The sequence below is a fragment of the Pollachius pollachius genome (genome assembly GCF_949987615.1).
Source record: "Pollachius pollachius genome assembly, chromosome: 9".
NCBI classification, from domain to species: Eukaryota; Metazoa; Chordata; class Actinopteri; order Gadiformes; family Gadidae; genus Pollachius; species Pollachius pollachius.
The window spans coordinates 4,739,127-4,758,099 of record NC_136942.1 but is presented as its reverse complement, the minus strand read 5'-3'; positions in this window follow the sequence as shown (position 1 = coordinate 4,758,099).

Here is an 18,973-nt window from a genome sequence, read left to right as displayed (position 1 = left end):
AAAAAGCTGAACCTTGTTCTATGCATACTACAAAACTCCAGACCAGGATATTCTATACCGTTCTATACTGTTTTACTATATACTATTGTGCATTGGAAAATACGTTTTCAAAATTGTTTGTGAACGACTTACTTAATTTTTTACTTCAAATAAATAAATTCAAGTTCACTTAAACTGTTTGCTCTTTTTCACGGGGAAGTGTGAGTCATTAAGAAGCAGTTCCAGCAATTCAGAAACAGATCATAGGGATTAAATCATTTCACACTGCTAAGACAAACACTATCACATTGACGTCAATAAAAACTCATAAAAAAAACCACATATCAAAGCCTAATCACTGCTCCCACTTCTCTATACGTATATGGAGACATTGGTAAAGGAATCCACAGTTGCTCTAACTGTTATATGTTAACAAAGCCATCACGAGACACATCGGACGAACATGTACGATTAGAAGCCTTTCTGTGCAGCTGCAGCGGTACAGCTATCTAGCTCTCCCTAAGTACGCCATGCATGCCCTCGCTGACATTAAGTGCATGGCGTTTCCTACAAGCATACAGCCGTGGCATACAGCACTTCTGTTCTGTGAGTTGAATTATTATTATTAAGTGATAACCCAGGCAGCGAAAGGACCTTCTCAAATATTAAATAACACAAAACCTATGAACAACTGTCTGGTTCCAAAGGCCAGCAAAGGCTGTAAAGATTAGCAGGGGACTTGCTCCCAGGTCCTGCCTCGCATTAAGGTGGATGAGGATGAGGGGATGGGGAGTTAAGGTTAATGCCAAGAAGGGGAATCTGGTCTATATATCCATTTCACAATCCCTGGAACAAAATTGTTACGGCTGGCTCGAATTCCGAACATATTAAGGGACATAACACAAAGGTTTTAAGTTCTTTGTTTTGTTTATTGACAAGTAAACATAAAGTACCTGAAACAAACAGGAAACAAGCTACTATGGTGCTGCTGCCGTAGAGTTGAGAGAGAGACTGGTTAATTAACCAAAGTCACCATGTTACAAACGACATGATGGTCTCAAATCATGACCCTCTCTGGTTAGATATTACACTCTATCGCTGAGGAGGTGAAGACAATCCTTCAGCCCCAACACACAATTAACCCTTACACTTACCTTCCAAAATCTTCATAGATCCTGAGATTTTACGATATGGGATTTTACATTTCTCTTTGAAATCATTGCCTTTTTATGTTTGTCCTTGGAAAGCAATCAGAATGGTCTTTGTGTCTGAAGGTTGCTACATGAAAATGCTTGAGTTTTCATGGGAATATTGATAGTACATGAATTTAATCTTCGCTGTCAAATGACAGCAGTGTGACGACAATGACTAGAGGTTCAAAGTACTATTAAGTTGCATTTGAATGAGCTATGAGATAACCAAAGATCTGTGCCATCACGCATATATTTTCCACTCTTGTGCAGGTGGGTGATGAAGAGAGTTCACCTGTTCTCACAGATCATCGTTACCATACTGCTGACTCATTACAGTCGGCTATCAATATTAACAAACCCCAATGCACAACATTTACAATACCATGCCCTTTAACTAACCTTGAGTCACAAACTAACCATCATTTACATACCTTGATTCAGTTGATTAACTTTCCATGAACTAATCTTTACACACTTGATTAACTATCGTTGATTGACTTGAAAAAGCTAGGGTAGGCAATTTATTTTGGATTTCTTTTTCACATTTTTTAACACTTTTCTTTGCATCCTAACTAATGAATCAAGCGCTCTTAAAACAGGGCAAAAATCCAGATCCATCTGTGGCTGTTGTGGGCCAGCTGCAAGTCATCCAATCATATCATCAGGGCCGAATTAAATGATTGGATGGTTTACCTGTTTGTCTACCTACCTATCTAGCTTCCTACACATACTCAGCACTAAACAATGCACTCATTGCACATGACCGGACTCCTCCACAAGGCCAGGTAGACCTACATTGCTGAAGCGAGCAAGCTAGTCACATGTTATGGGGAAGTGGCTTTGGAGGGAGACATTTCTTTCCATCTAGCCTACAGGTTTCTCCAAATTGCCTAACCCAACATCTTGATTAATGTCTCGATACCTTGATTATCGATATGATTTAATAACCATGTCGTAGAAGGTAGGGTGTTTGCCTCCCCAATATCCGTACACTATCTACAAAAGTCCTAAATTATTCAAATCGTGACTGCTAAATTACTCAAAATAACCTTGATTAGCTTACCCTGAACCTTAACTTGGCATTTAAACTGATGACAGAGAACATTCCAGAATTGACGCAAACAAAGACAATGCTCGCACTGCCAAAGTTTGGTTGGCGAGTGGCAACAGCAAGCTTATATTTTCCAAAAAGAACCTACACCTCTGAGGTCTCAAACCGTGCATCCTATCATGCACGTCCCCACATTGTCTAAAACAAAGAGTTTCACATGCACCAAGGGTGGCGAGGGGGGTGTGTGTGGATGTCAAACAGAGAACAGGGCACTGCCAGCGATTTAAAATGGTATCTCTGAACTGTAGTCAGACCAGACCCCCATTAGTGTCCTACTGATACCAAAGCCAATAAACACTTGCCACTCACAGTTGGAGACAAGCCAAGACCCCGGGGAAGCGGATGCATTTAAAGGGCTTCTAAGGGACTCATAGGGCAAGCTGTTTACACACGGGGGCCGCGTGTGATGTCACATGTGTGAGCGTCGTGTAGCAGATGTCAAAAGGAAAATCGAAATTACTGGGGTGTGACGAGTTACTTGTTACAGCAATAGTAATCTGGGATCCAGCAGTGCTACTATGTTACAGCAGATAATCTGGGAGAGGAGGGACGGCACTGATGCAGGGCAAGGAACCCAAAACAGTAAGGGTCGGAGGTACCCCTGGTTTCCTGTTTTTTACAGAGATAGTCTACAAAAGATAAATGGGTTGCTGGTCGAGTATACAGAGTTTACAGTCCCTTTTAACAGTTTACTACTTCTGGCCGAGTTTCTGTTTCTGCCAATTACGTTTACTTTAACCACAGATCCCTGCCTCTTTCAAGACGATTAGTCCAGGAGGTGGTCACAGTACCCCCGGACAGGGCCGTAGCACCAAATTCTGGGCCCTGTATACAGGAGATACTGATGTGCAATCGGGAAGAAACGATTGTTGACGGGAGGGGGGGGGGAATACAATTGTTGACGGGAGGGGGGAGGCATGACCTAGCGGCAAATGGCCACTGAGCGCGTGTGTGGGGCTCCTACCGCTAGGGGGTGGTGGAAAAGTCTATATAAATATAAATATTACAATTTATATTACAAATATACATTCCCATGGGCCCCCCTCTGCCTTGGGCCCCCCCAAGCCCGTCCACCTTACCCCCCGAGTCCGGCAGCCCTGCCCTCGGATGTAGTTGACCACTGAAGGTCACCACAAATAGTGATTAAATACAGTATTAAAGATATCCCCGCTGTGAAGTTTACCGTGATTGACGCACACATACGAATGACAACGAGGAGGAAGCCCAATACAGAAATAAAATGCAGCCTTGGATTCCTACCGCTCAAAGTATTAATAGATAAATGAGCAATCCATCCTACACTTGTCAGGTCGCGCTCAACTGGCAAGCACAGGCGACCGTCTCCAAATCCGCAGAGCGGACAAAAGTGAAGCCCTCATCTATCCATGTTTTTCTGTCATTGTTGAAGTGGTTTGTTATTCGGCTAAACAAACATATTGGGTACTGTGCCAAAACAGTGTGTTACAGTAATTGAATTTCAGGAAAAAATAAAAAGTATTCGAAAATCACCACTGGTATAATTACTGCTCTTCACGAGTAGACCTAGAATCGCAACGACAAAAAAAGTTCTGTACATAAACACTAGGTATTTATGGATGAATGAGAGGCTTCACAGGGCTCAGAAAGGGTATCAATGACGTTGCATCTTCATCCTCGTTGTGCTGAACAATCGTGTGACGGAGAGAGTGAAATCACACACTCGATACTGTGCACCTACTCACATTTTTACGAGACTGCAGCAGCACACCGGTCGGCTTTCTCCATTTTAATCGGTCTCCTCTTTACCTACAGCACAGAGAGCTTTCTGCTCAATTAATTTCTCGGCATTTCTCCTTTTCATAAATACAGACATCTATAGTCCCTCCAACCTGGACCTTGACATGACATTCAGCGTTCTCTCCATTGGGTACTGATTGACACTTTAACATCAGGCATATGAAAACAATCCGGTAACAAAGGGTTTTGCGAGACAAACGGGAGGTTTGTCTCGCTCGACTGCTTTGGTGACAATCCCCCTCCCCAAACCCCGGGCGTCTGATGGGGTTCCTGTGATAGCCTTTTTTTATCCTAACATTGGTTTCACCTTGTTACCCCGATGGTGTTTAGAACTGCAAGGCATCATGGGTACAAAAGAGATTAGAAGCGATTAGGCCCTGGATCACGCTGATGGCACACTTTGCAAATGATTCATTGTCCCTCGATATTCTGTCGCAAACCTCTTTCCAGATCATTACAGAAGATTTGCACCTTCTGAAGCCCCCCACCCACCTCCATTGAACAGCTTGGTATTGAGAAACCATTCTTCAAATTCCATACAAAAAAACACCTGCAAATGGGTTCTCAATAGAGGGACGGTGAATCACTCTTCCGCCTTCAACGCCATTTTCTTGAACGCCACACGAACTCCCTTTATTGTTATTTGGTCATATCTCAGGTGATTTGTCTGACAGCATGCGGTCGCACGCTTATGGCCAGGGAAGGATTTTGTTCCTCTCATCTTTCTGCATTGTTACTTTGTTCAAAATAGAATCATGTACTATACGTCCTTTTACTTTCGCTCTACATAACCAAACACAAAACCACACTGAGTGCCACACTGAGATGAAGGCAAAGCACAAAGCCGCCACGCAAGAAAATCATCTCACACACCGACCGCACCTCCTCACGCAGCACGCTTTCAACATAAGGCGGGTGGTTTTCGTTCAATTATTTCTGACATCAGCGCTTCACAAGGTGATAGAAGGCTGTGTTCTTGTGTCCTCTTCACACGGTATTCAACCATTGAGCGGTAGAGGCCATTAGCCGAACCTCGTGTTCCCATCCATGCTCCCTTCTTTCGCTTCATATTGTCACCCGTCAATCACGGCTGCCAAAACAGACGCAATAACCGGTGTCCTCCATTAGGCCAGTTACAGTTGAACGCTGACACGATGTACTTCAGCAGCCCCTTTTCTTCCTACCGTGTTTTTGTGTGGTAGTTCAGAAACGGTTCACTCGTTTCAGAGGCGAAACTTTACACGCTTTGTGAGGGTAATTTTTGGGTTTATTTTAGACAGCCTCTGGGTCACTTTAGCTAAGTAGACATTTTTTGTCCTTTGTTGCACTCTTTGTTGTATTTTCGGAATTTACCTTTTTTTTTATCATAATCCTTTTCTTCCCCAGAGAGAGAGAGAGAGAGAGAGAGAGAGAGAGAGAGAGAGAGAGAGAGAGAGAGAGAGAGAGAGAGAGAAAATATGAGATATATCAGATAATTTTCAATCTCTCCCTATTCAGCTTCTGTTCCGTCCCATTTATTATATCTATCAAAAATAGGATGGTCAATAAAAATGTGAAAAATCTAAATGACATCAGCAGCATTTCTGTCATGATTCCCCATAACGCCTTCCCATTTAGTCTTCCATCACTGGGGATAAGAAAGCAATTACATTTTTTTCTCATTTTCTATACCTTTAGTCTTGACCTTGTGTTACAATAAAATGGGGTCCATTGCCCTCAGTGCTAAACACACACTGTCAATGGAGAGGAACCCATTTTTGCCATACTATTTTGGCATTCACCAAAATCTTACTGTTAACCTAAATATGATGCATCTCTTTGTGTGCATGCAGGCACGCATGTGGGAGAGAGTTGGGAAATATGGTTTGTTCAACAATATTTCTGCTTACCGTGAGATAAAACAAAATAACTTGGTTTTATCTTACTTAAAAATGAAGATAGTCATGGATAACACATGGATGCTGTAGTGTTTGTTCATTTTGGACACACTTTAAAGCCATAGTGTCCCTTTCATGAAAATAATAACAGCACAAGACAAGGTACACATCACACGTTTACATGGAACCTGAATTGCATCATTGATTTAAAACATTTGTTCCAACGTGGCTCGGAAAAGGACGAATGCAATGTTTTGAAGGGTTCACAAGACGAGCAAAAGGCAAAATAGAATTTGACATTTCGGTCGATTCCTCCTGAATTTCAATTACCTTGAGTCGATAGAACGCCTTGTGTGGGCTTACCACACATGCTGTACTACTAGTTGTTTTGTACAAGCCACAGCGAGTAGTTGGATTTAAAATAATTCCCTGGACCTCACTATACATGAAATAAACCGATCCTATTTTAAAAGCAAAGGATCTGGTTGCGAATCTTTTGAGGCAGACACTGAGAGACTATTCCCCATCACATACATTACTCAAAAAAATAAAGCATTATAAGTACAACATGGACTGGAACCATTCAGTCTTATCCCAAGTGTACGTGTGTTTGCAACACAGACCAAAAAACCCACCGATAAGGACCGTCAACATGGGATTAATACCAGACATGTTCAAATTTGATGGACGAGAGATTATCAACATATTATAATCCTGACTGTCTGGCCAGACTGTCTAGTGTCCACTGTAGTCACATCACATCCCAAGGGTTGTCGACTGATAAACACATCATATGTTTTGACAGGTTCAACTGCGGGAAACATTATGTTTGACCTTGGGCCAAGCCCCCCCCCCCCCCCCCTGTTGCCCTCCCAACGGGGACATAATCTCTGGTAGATGTGGTGAGTCGGGAGATCCGAGATCTGATGACCTTCACACACTGCTGCTCTGCAATCACCAGGCAAAACCTGCCCAAATAAATAAATAAACACAAAGCAATGCAGCATGCCCGAGTTAATGCTAAAAGCTGCCAGAGAAATGGTCCATGCTGGTGCACGGTGGTGGTGGTGGTGGTGGTGGGAACTGATGGGGCATAGCCTTACACATGAGTCAGACTTAGTAGCCAGCATGTGATGATAATCTGAACCTGAATCAACACAACCAAGGCCTCAGTTGAACGATTTTACGGTGACTATTAATAAATACACACATCGCTCGTTTGGAGGTCTGTCCAGTTGTAGAATAAACCAATAACATTGAAATCATAAACATTCAAAGTGTAAGATATGCAGATTTATGTGAATGCATTTATGTTCAGTGTATATATGGGCCCTAGAAATAATTGCATTCATATTTTATATATATATTATTTTTTTTATATTATTGATGTGCTTATTATGTCAGTCAAGCCTCTGGGTATTTTTCACACCTACTTGAACACACATTCATATGATTTAATTCAAGTTTATAAGTATATGTTTAATTTATTCATTTATATATGCCTCAAACTGAGAGTGACTAATATGCGTTTTTTTACGCATTATCCTTTTTGGGGTTACAATATCAAATAAACAAAGACATCATTTTTTTAATGCTATAAAATCAAATGCTCATCATATTAGTGGAGAACAATAGGGCTGAAACTAGTACAAAGGGTCAAAATGGGTGACTGGATGTCATTACCAAAACTGGCCACTAGGAAGCGTCTGTCACAGCACGGAGGAGTGAGTAGGTTCTGAGTGTTTCCTCATCAGTTTGGTAAAATACCAGCACAACACTGGCTGCATACTAACACATCTGCTCCAACCACACTACAACACTCAATGCTACTTACAATAAACACAACAAAACTACAACACTTAGACCACACCAAACAACATGTATACAGGGTGGGAGAGAACACGTTTGGATAAACAGACAAAAGAGACAATCTCTCACCCAGCACCACTCACACATACATGGGGAGAGAGAGAGACGAGAGAGAGAGAGAGAGAGAGAGAGAGAGAGAGAGAGAGAGAGAGAGAGAGAGAGATGAGAGAGAGAAGCTCAGACAGACATGCCAGAAAGATAGGAGAGAGAGTGAGAGGGAGGAACGGAAAGACGGAGGGAGAAGAAGATAGACGAGAGAGGGGGAGGGAGAGAGGGACCCCCCTCTGTGTCTCCAAGTATTTGCAAGGGAGCAGGGGGCAGCCGTGGCACCTCTAAACACTAGTCTATAAATCCCGCTCCGCATCGGGGAAAACACCCTCCCCCTCGCTTCCATCTTTGGGAAAAATCTGACCTTGGCTTCTTGTTGTTGTGCCATGAAGCTGGGATTAAAGGAAATCTTTCCCCAACACACATTTCGCTCCGAGAGATCTTCGTCTTTTTATGACCCAGACTTTCATTTCTCTATTTTGAACTGCAATCTATAGCTATTGACAGAGAGAGAGAGTGAAAGCACATCGGAAATGGTGGATCCTACCTCGTTATATTCTTCATTCGACCATAAGTGGGTCACAAGACTCAAAGTCATCCTGTAAAGTCGCACACAGTTTTAGAGACAAACTTTTGGTCTATACTGCGCTGCTGTCACATCAAGGGTGTAGAAACAAGCTATCCTACAGGTTAATACAATGCCCAACGTCCACAACCTACCTGCACGTTAATGACAGTGAAAAAAGTCTATGCTAAGTGACTAAATAGGAAATAATAAACAAGAACACATCCTTTGACAATTATTGTGATGCAACCCACTTTGAGGGACATATTTTGGGTGGGAGATAGACACAACAGCTATAGTGTCTAAATCTCGGATTTTGAAAGCCTTCTAACTCATCATTATTGCAACAAACTTAGCCAGTTATGTATTTGAGCATATTTGTTAGATCTGTCTTAGGCTTCTACATGCTATCATATGTATATGTGTTCAAACATAATCCTAACCTTTATAGCTGTTTCCGTCACACCAGAAGAGACCTTTCTGTATGGGCTGGCAGCCAATGTGGCTAGGAGTGGGATGTTGCACTAGGATGTAAGCTAGCATTGGAAGACAAGAGGCTCTGTAAACGGAACCATTTAAGGGGTACTGTCATGCTTTGCTATGTTTTTATAGAAGTGTACTGCTGCATCCACGCTTTGTGAAAAGATGTCAGTGTTCAAAGTAAACTGTCCCCACAAGAATTATCGCAGAGAGGTTTGACTGCCGACGCTGTTGATCACCAAACCCAGACCAATTACGTCAAAGGTCCGACTCTCTAACATTTTCACAAAAACCGAGTTCATGTTGGCAGACCACAATTATTTCACAATAGGCGTTTGAAGTAGTACTCTCTTGTATCTGAAATGTGGCCCAGCGTGACAGTTCCCCTTAAAGACTTCAAGTCTGCCCAGGACCTGTCACATGTTGCAGGCTTTCACTTGGCCATTTGTTCCCTGCGTAACAATAACCACGGTCGATCTTGATACTGCGCAGTTTGGCGCTGCTGTAGATTATGGTTGTCTCCCCCCTCCCTTACATTGCTTGCCTAATTGTATCCCCACGAGAAATTGTTTACTCCAATTTTGAAGGCACCTTACTTTAAGAAGATGTTATCAGCATCAGGTAACTTGATGACACCCGTAGAGTAAAAACAATTACTTTGAGAATGATGTGACGGCTGACATGAATCCAATACGGAAGGGGGAACGGTATGTCAGTGGATCACTCCGAACGCTGAGCAGGGAACCCAACGCTCGGTGACTCACTGCGTTGATCTATAGGCGTTCCTCATGCCATTTGTGTGTGTATCCCAAGCACATGTCACGCTGAGCTGTTATACGTGGAATTTGGGTATTTCAAGGATGTGGTGGATATATTCTTCAAAGAGCATAATTTTGACACACACACGCACGCACACACACACTCAGGGGGGGGAGTCTAGTGTTCTCGGCCAAGATAATCACCATGCATTTCAGACGGGCCAACAGTCACATCCTTAAACACTTAAACACCACACTCAACACTAGCATTTTCCCAGCATGCAAGGCGGCACACCCACCCATCCTATCGGATTTTTCTCTATTCTCCCCTGAGCGCTTTGTGTTACGCACAGCAGAAGCTCCTATAGATTGTTGTCGGCCGCTTCCTCCGCCGACGGAGGCCACGGCGACCGGCGATGAATTCAATAGGAGTGATAAGCGCTGCCGTTCTCCCCCCGTCAACACCTTATGGCCGCGCCGCAAATAGAATAAGAAGAGGGAACTCCCGGGCCGCCTGCGTCCGTCTCCCATACATCTCCAGCCTTGCAGGAGCCCCTCCGTCAGCTTTACTGCACATTGCCTTTCCATTCAGCGCGCCCCGCGGTGACTGATGGTGCCGCGCACGGCGCCGGATAACTACGGCAGCGCGGGATGATAAAAATGGTAAAACACACATCCTGGACAGGAAATTGGCCGTTTTGAAGCAATTGACACAGAGGCAATTGACAGAGCGGCGGTGGCAGGGGCGCCTTTCTGCCACCGCCGCTCTCTCTCTCTCCCTCCCTCTCTCTCTCTCTCCCTCTCTGTCCCTCCCTCCCTCTCTCTCCCTCTCTGTCCCTCCCTCTCTCTCTCTCTCTCTCTCCCTCTCTGCCCCTCCCTCTCTACCTCCCTCTCTGGCCCTCCCTCTCTACCTCTCTCTCTGTCCCTCCCTCTCTCTCTCTCTCTCTCTGTCCCTCCCTCTCTACCTCTCTCTATCCCTCCCTCTCTCTCTCCCTCTCTGTCCCTCCCTCTCTCTCTCTCTCTCTCTCTCTCTGTCCCTCCCTCTCTACCTCTCTCTCTGTCCCTCCCTCTCTCTCTCCCTCTCTGTCCCTCCCTCTCTACCTCTCTCTCTATCCCTCCCTCTCTCTCTCCCTCTCTGTCCCTCCCTCTCTACCTCTCTCTCTGTCCCTCCCTCTCTACCTCTCTCTCTCTGTCTCTCCCACTCTTTGTCGCTCTGAATCTCTCTCTCTCTCTCTCTCTCTCTCTCTCTCTCTCTCTCTCTCTCTCTCTCTCTCTCTCTCTCTCTCTCTCTCTCTCTCTCGCTCTCTCTCTCTCTCTCCCCCTCTCAGTATCTCTCCCCCTTTCTCCCAAAGTGCTGTTGCCTTTTAGTGACCTGGTGGCAGGGCACCCGATACGGCCACGGTCCATTGGATGCGGAGCTCACTGCTGAGTTATTTCCCTGACTAGAACATTGATATGCCTCCTCACGTATGGATGGTATAACACCGCCCCTGTATGGCGCTGCAGCAGGGATCAATGGAAACCGGGTTGCAGACGCTGAGATAATGGGCACGATAAGACATCGGAGGAGGTGCGATGAAACAATTACCTGTTAGGGGATCAGTGTTTCAATGGGGGAGCCTTAAACCCTCTGGGAAAAGTAATCTCCAGGAACAAACGTGTATACGGGAGAAAGTGGGTGGGAACGCTGATCGGCAGAGATGAAGCTGGCGGGAATTAGTCATGGATGTGTCATGGATCACATGCATTTGTATTGATACTCTGTCCTTTTTTCAAATCAACCATGGGGTTGAGTGGTACCTTTCGGTTATCAGTAACCACTGTTGGTGTAGGGCGCACTTAGACGCATCAAATGTACATAGCCATAATCCCTTGCTGGGACTTAAAGGAGCGTCGTCACTCTTCGCTATCTTCTAATATGAGAGAGTACTTCTTCATACGTGTGCTTTGAACGATCTGTGGCCTGCAACATCAGCTCCAATTCCTGGATGAATGATAGCATTGGTCAAACATTTTGAAGATTTTTTTGTTGAACCTGTGATGCAACCATAGTTTCACATGAATGAGAATGTATGTGTATGAAGCTTTACTCGCTTAAATCACAAACCAGCAGAGTGTGATTGTTTGCCATATTTGTGGAGGAGGCAAACCCAAGGATAAAATAAATATTTGTAGGTGCCATGTTTACGCATACATATATATTTAAATATGTATAGAAATAATATCTTTTCATTGTATTCAAAGATAAGCAACCAAGGGCACAGTGGAGCACGACAGAGCCGACTTTCTACACTCACACGTAGGTAGATCCAATGTTTCGCATTTTTTAAAAGACCAAAGACCACTTATTTCTTTGGCGGCACAATAGAGAGAGAGTATCTGAGTCGAATCCTTTCGCGCTTTTCAGATCAGTGTTCAAAAAAAGGGATGATTGTATTGTACCACGCAGTACTTAAAAAAGTAGGAATAGCTGCAATAGAGGCATTGTGGTTCCCTGAGCACCAGACTGGGTGCGATAACTGTGTGTTCATTCACAGGATGTTTTTTAACCCACGGCAGCATCACTACCTTGAGAGATGACAGGGTTGTCCCACAACTCACATCCCTCCGGCAAACAACAGTTTTTTCTCCCCAGCAAAACAAATTGCTGGAAGACCTTTGAATGCAAACTCTAAACTGGGAATTTCTCCAGATCGACCCCAGGTGAAGGCAGATGTAGTAGGACGATATGTGTGTAAGTGGCAGAGCATGACATTATCCCCTTCAGGGTAAGGTCCTATGATTCCCATCCCAAAACTGTATAAACGTCACTTCCACCATCCGGATTTTCATGTATGTTTCACCCAGCAGACTCGCTAGAAACTAAAAACCCCTTTCTCTGTAGTGAACGGCGGATGCCCGAGTGTGGAACCACGGCAGATCACAGATCATGGATCGCTGATGAGGCGGGCGGCGCCAGGTTCAGGTATTACTCACAAGCAGTGAGTACTGTCCCACTGGTCGCCGACAAGGACGGAGCGGCTGGCTGTGAAGAGGCCTGAGTGGAGAGGTGGGGACCTTCTCGCTTCAAGCCGCATGCCCTCCGTGCATTCCACCCCTTTTCTCTCTCTCTCCACCTCACCGAACGCCTACCTGTAATCACAAGGAAACAGTGGAGAGATGTTGACCTCGGCCGAAAGCGAAGCAAGTGGGGAAAAAAAGAAACACAAGAAACAAACGCGCCGTCTCCCGATGCTCCGTTTGACGGTTTTTTTTCAGCAGCGATGGCCATGACTAAGTATGTGCATGAATTATACATGAGTTAAGTTGCTGGTTTTGGGCTTTGATTAAAACAGAGCTGTATACACTTTGCCGAAAATACATTTTTGGGGTACAATTCTTGTGCTCAGTGATGCAAGTGGACATGCCATTTGAGAAAATAACAAAGCAATGCATAAAATACAGATCAACGTGTTGCGTTACCATGATTTTACGTGATGCTACACTTATGTATAGTTGCTGTATGGTCAATGTGATTTGACATGTCATTGATAACACTGCAATATACCATTAAAACACATTACATATATTAACAAGAAAACCAAGGATACATTTACCAATGTTTCCCTACATCTCTTGTCGGGAGACAGTCAAATTAAATGACTATTTCAACCCCGAGCCTGGCTATCTCCTTAATAACCCCTCATAATAATAGACTCTGTCAATCTCCACGAGTGCCAAACAACAACATTTGGAAATGCCAAAGACATTTGCAACCTAAGGTTGAGCTTTAGAGACATTCAGGATTTCGGACAGTATTAGTATTTTTTAAATACTTTTAAATATAATCTCTTTTAAATTGAATTATTTGAATTCATCGGTATCAAGGCTCTGGTCTTGATATTCTTAACAGAATGTCTAATTTTTGCTCTCGACCACAGTCTGCAGTTGTGAAACTTTGCGATGGAAAGTTGCGATGGTTGTTGGTCTGGGTTAAGGTTAGGATTATTTGGGCAGCCGAAGGCTTGGTTTATTGTTAATTAGGATGATTAGCTGATGAGACATTGCAGGTATCAGAATATGTGGGGGAAAATGTACTAGATCACTAGCTTTAAGAGTTATATATGCTTTATGATAAGAGCGAAATCGACAGAAAGAGGGGAGGACATACAGCAAAGGACCATGGGCAGGAATCAAACCCGGGTTGCTGCGTTCAGGACTGAGCCCAAATGGTTCTTACTCTACCCGGTAAGCCACCGGGGGCGCCCTCTAGATCACTAACTTTAGTCAACCTGTACGCAACCGGTTTCCAGCAGCACGCTGAAGCATCCCCCTTGACGTCTGAAGGCTCCCGGCCGCCGACCTCGAGCACCCTGCCCTGCCTGACGTGACACCCTGGGGGGGGGGGGGGGGCATGCTACAATTATGGACATCACATGCTAGGCCCCCTCTTCCACACCACAACATGAGTCTCAATGAAAGCGCCACGCGTCACGCGCCTGTCTGAGCCGCTGCAGGCCATTTAGCTAAAAAAGCAGGGCTGGGTGGACCGGGGAATTGAACCGTTGCTTCCCCAACTTGAAGGCCGTCAGAGGCGTCGCGGTGAAATTATTCCTGCCACTCTGTCACATTGACGGCACCGCTGGGAACAGCCCGGCACCGCCGGTACCTGGTGCTGCGATGTACGGAATGGAGAGTTGCTCATTTATGCTGAGGGGGCAGTATGGTGATGGGCAATGAGTTGTGCTGAAATAATAACAAGGGAAGCTCGAAGCCCAGGAGTCGGGGGAGGGGGGGGGAGATACGGAATGCAGTTCCTGTTCCGCCAGACCATGGATGGAAGGGGCATCTAGGGGTTATATAGGCTCGTTAGGGTGTTCCACCGCCAGCTGAAAAGGTACTGGGTTCGAAACCCCGGTGTCTTTCGTATTATGAAATAACCAGACTTTCCTACAGTGTGTCCTGTGGACTGTGGATGTTAAGCAAGACGCCTCACCTCGAGGACTTCCTTATGACCTGTGGCTGAATTCGGTGCAGCTTCGTCTGGGATAAAAGCGTCTGCTAAAGGGGCTAGATGGGTAAATGGCCGGTCTTTAAACTACAAGAAAACAAGGCGATTTTCCACCCCTAACTCTTAAACATCTTTGAAAGAGGCAAACCAAAGGACTAGTGCTGTTGAAGGACACCACCGGGGAGGCAAAAGGAAACAGACATCTCAAGGGTAACAAAACCTCGGAATAACAACTAAAACCAACACAAACACATTACTAAAGGGGCTGCAGAGCCAGCAAGCACCGACCCCCTCCGAGGTAACGGAGAACCATCCCACTAATTGTCTTGAATCGCCTCTCCGAGCGGTGTGCCGTAGCCGCCGTTGGAGACGCTTCGGCTTCTTCCCTCTCTCGCTCCCTCTCGTCGCCTGTTGTCTGTGCCAAGATTAAGCTCTATCTCCCCGCGTGCACATGGATGACGGGGGTCTCGAGGGCCCCTCACCACGCCGTGCACTCCCCCTTACATCCAGGCACCCGGCACACTCCAGCAGCACAACATTATCTTTTTTCAAGCAGATTAGCTCCCTCCCCCAGCAGCCACCTGACAGGCTGGGGCATCACAGCGTGCAGCCAGCAGCACCCAGCAGCAGCCAGCAGCACCCAGCAGCACCCAGCAGGACGCAGACGAGGACCCGGGTGACTCAGTGGAGACGCCAGGCTAATGCTCCAAAGTCCCCCTGCCAGTGGAATGGAGTCTACTGTGTGTGTGTGTGTGTGTGTGTGTGTGTGTGTGTGTGTGTGTGTGTGTGTGTGTGTTGTGTGTGTGTGTGTGTGTGTGTCTGGGTGTGTGTGTGTGTGTGTCTGTGTGTGTGTGTGTGTGTGTGTGTGTGTGTGTGTGTGTGTGTGTGTGTGTATGTATGTGTGTATGTGTGTGTGCATGTGTGTGTGTGCGCGTGTATGTGTGTGATGAAACTTCAGACTTCAAAAGGAAGGCTGAGTTTTTTAGACCTTAGCCAAGCAGGGATGTTGAATCTAAATGTTTAACTCAAGCTACAGACATTTTTGTACAGCCAATCATGTTAGAGGGGACAGATTATGTGTCTGAGTGTGTGACTGAGTACATATGTGCGTGTCGGTGCATGCAGCTATGCACGGGTGTGTGTGTGTGTGTGTGTGCGTGTGTGCATCCATTTATGTGCGTGGGTTTATGTTTCTACCAGTGCCTTGGTCCCTGTGTGTGTTTGCACTCGCGTGTGTGCTGGAAAATGTGTGGGTTTGTCCCTGTGGCTGTGTGTTTGTCCCTATGTATGTTTGTCCCTGAGTGTGTGTGTCCCTGTGTGTGTGTACTGTACGTGGGTGATTAGAATTTCTCAGGGAAGGCAGAATGAAAGATTCATTATTCAAATAAGGCTACATTTAAATAAATATAAGAAATGCTTTATCCATGAGGTGTCAGCAAACGACTGCATTACAGTAATATCACAGTAATACTTAGTCATACTTCTCTCTGTAATCTTATACCAAACTCACAAGCAGGGATTCCATATTATTTTATTGATCCGTGTTTTAACATTTGAGATTTGCGAAGATTACACCATAATGATATTATCCAACTTAAATCAGCCATTACTGGAAAAGAATTCCAGTCACTTCCATAAATGTGTGTATCCTGATGAAAACCCCAAAAAACCTCAGCCTGCATTAAATATTTAGCATAAGTATCTTTTTTAACATTCTGTTTAAAACCGCAGGATCTCAGATGAAAAAGTAAGAAAGTGTAAGAGTGGTGTACACATAATCAGTGCGGTTTATCATGCGTTCGTCATACAGGACTTACATTACACATCAATAAGACATCCGATGTACTCAATAATTCATTCATGGCTTATGTACAGTTAACCTTATTGTGCATGAGAATGATTATGCAAATGGTCGGTCCCAGTGCTGTGGCAATTAAGTAACAGTCCCATTAAGACTCTAAGTTTACCCCTGTGTGACTGGACTGTTGATGGACAGTCACTTGTCAATAGGGGCACACACGAACATTATAGGGTAATAATGGAGCCTATATGCAATGGAGACTGTGAGGAAAAACCTTTTCAGACCATTTGTCAGCACGTAGGCATGAGCACACAATGGCTTTGAGGGAGCAGAGTAGCTCTCAGAGCAGAATTAATATTACATGACCAGTGTACTGCCGTGCCCGATACACACACACACACACACACATACACACACACACACACACACACACACACGGCAGTTTCATGTACACACATGGACAGTATTGCATGGCTAGTACACTCCCCCTTGCCGATACACACACACACACACACACACACACACACACACACACATGCACATACACGTCTCTACACAGCTCCACACAGACAACGGCATGCACAGACACATTCATCCAAATACATGCACATAGCTGCAAACACACTGAAACAGCTGCATGCACATGTATAAACACACAGACACACACACACACACACACACACACACACACACACACACACACACACACACACACACACACACACACACACACCTACACTCACACACACACACTCACACAAACTCATCAATAATACAAAACAAAAACAAAGGCCTCTGAGGTAACAACTATGTAAGATGCTAGCATTTATTAGCAATAGCAGACTTCACGTTGTCTTGTTACAACAATTACTTAATACATTCTGGTGGGAGAGTTGAATATTCAAAAATGCAACCAAACATTGAAGTTGCTCTTGCCTTTGCCAATTGGTTTTCTGTTATGAAGAATTATATTTATTATTTCCTTTTCATTTTTTAAGGGTTTTTAAGTTTGGGTTGTAATGGGCTTTTTAATGACTTTTATTTACCCCAGGCAGAACTGGAGACCTTGTCTCAGAAAAAAAGTTGTATAAAACGTTTTGTTTTAGAAAGTAAGGGCTAAGTCGACAATTCAGTCGATAATTTGACCATCAAGGCTCAGTAAAAAATGCGACCTTGTCCTTCATAATTATTTTGTTGCATACATAAACGGTATGGACCTACTAACATGTAGAGTGTTATTAAATCAGAACCAAGCCTCCAAATCAAGGTTTGTATTGAACAACAATATGAGTAGCATTGCACCCCTATTATCCTGAGATACTTTATATATTGCATAATTGTGTTCATATCTAGCCCCGGTTCACGGATCATCTTCCCAGCCTTTAACTTCTTACAATCGTGTTTTAATAGGCAAGCAAGGCTCGTCCAGAATGAATGAAGTACGGGGTCATCACATGCTGTGCGGAAGTTCCAGAAGGAAAATTGAATGTAACCACGGTGACCCAGAGCATTTGCAACGAGGGGGTTAAGAGCAAAGAAAGGAGGAGTCTGGTCATCAAGTGAGAACCCGATAACACTCAAGATCAGCACCAAATTAGATCCTACACTTTGTCGGTACTACGCACATTTTTTCCTTTGCTGCTTGCCACATTGGTCACATAATTATAAAATCTCGACTTTGAATCTCGAGATTGATCGATAAGGACAATTATTTTCGCTATAACAAATCACATCGCCCATTGTGACGTGAATATGTAGTTAAAAAAAATAAGAAAGTCAATGAATGAGCTGACGACTAAATTCGACTTCCTTCAGAGTAAATCAAAAACCCTGGTAACACCAACAATCACGGCGAAGCAATTATGCGTTTCGATAGCACTCTCCACACTTCAATTGACTCCTCCAACCCCACTGGCCCCAATGAACGAAGCTTTTATTAAGACGTGAATGACTTAATTTAAAAGTGTACACAACCAAGGTGATTGGGGGGTGTGTGGGGGGGGGCGCGGCTGGCAGAGTTGAAGCCGCTGTTAGCCTTTCAGCTTGAAGGGCTAGCGCACACTGTGTGAGGCTACGCAGTTACATCTTTAATTGGAGCGCGGCTATTTAAAGTGGGCCAGGCGGGGATGGTGTCCAGGGGGCCTATATGCTCAGCGCCAATTAAAGGACCTCAGATTAATCAACCGATAATTGGTGAGGAGCAGTTCCAATTTAACTCAGTGGGTCCTAATTGGTGTTTCTTTTATGTTACTTTTATTGGATTGATCAGCCCTTCCTGTGCTCACCACTATTATAGGCAGGTTGTCGGATACACAAATATTCAGCCGTATGTTTTAAGTACACAACAAAAACCAGTGGTAGGGACTAAAGCATGCGAGACACCAATCAACGCCAATTCCGGAGCAATCCATCAAATTCTCCTCGCCTCACGCAAACAAATTAATCTTAGACCTGTAATTATATTATCATTATGACACAGCATACACCTGAACATCCTGGATAAGTGATGGCATGAATCATTCCCAG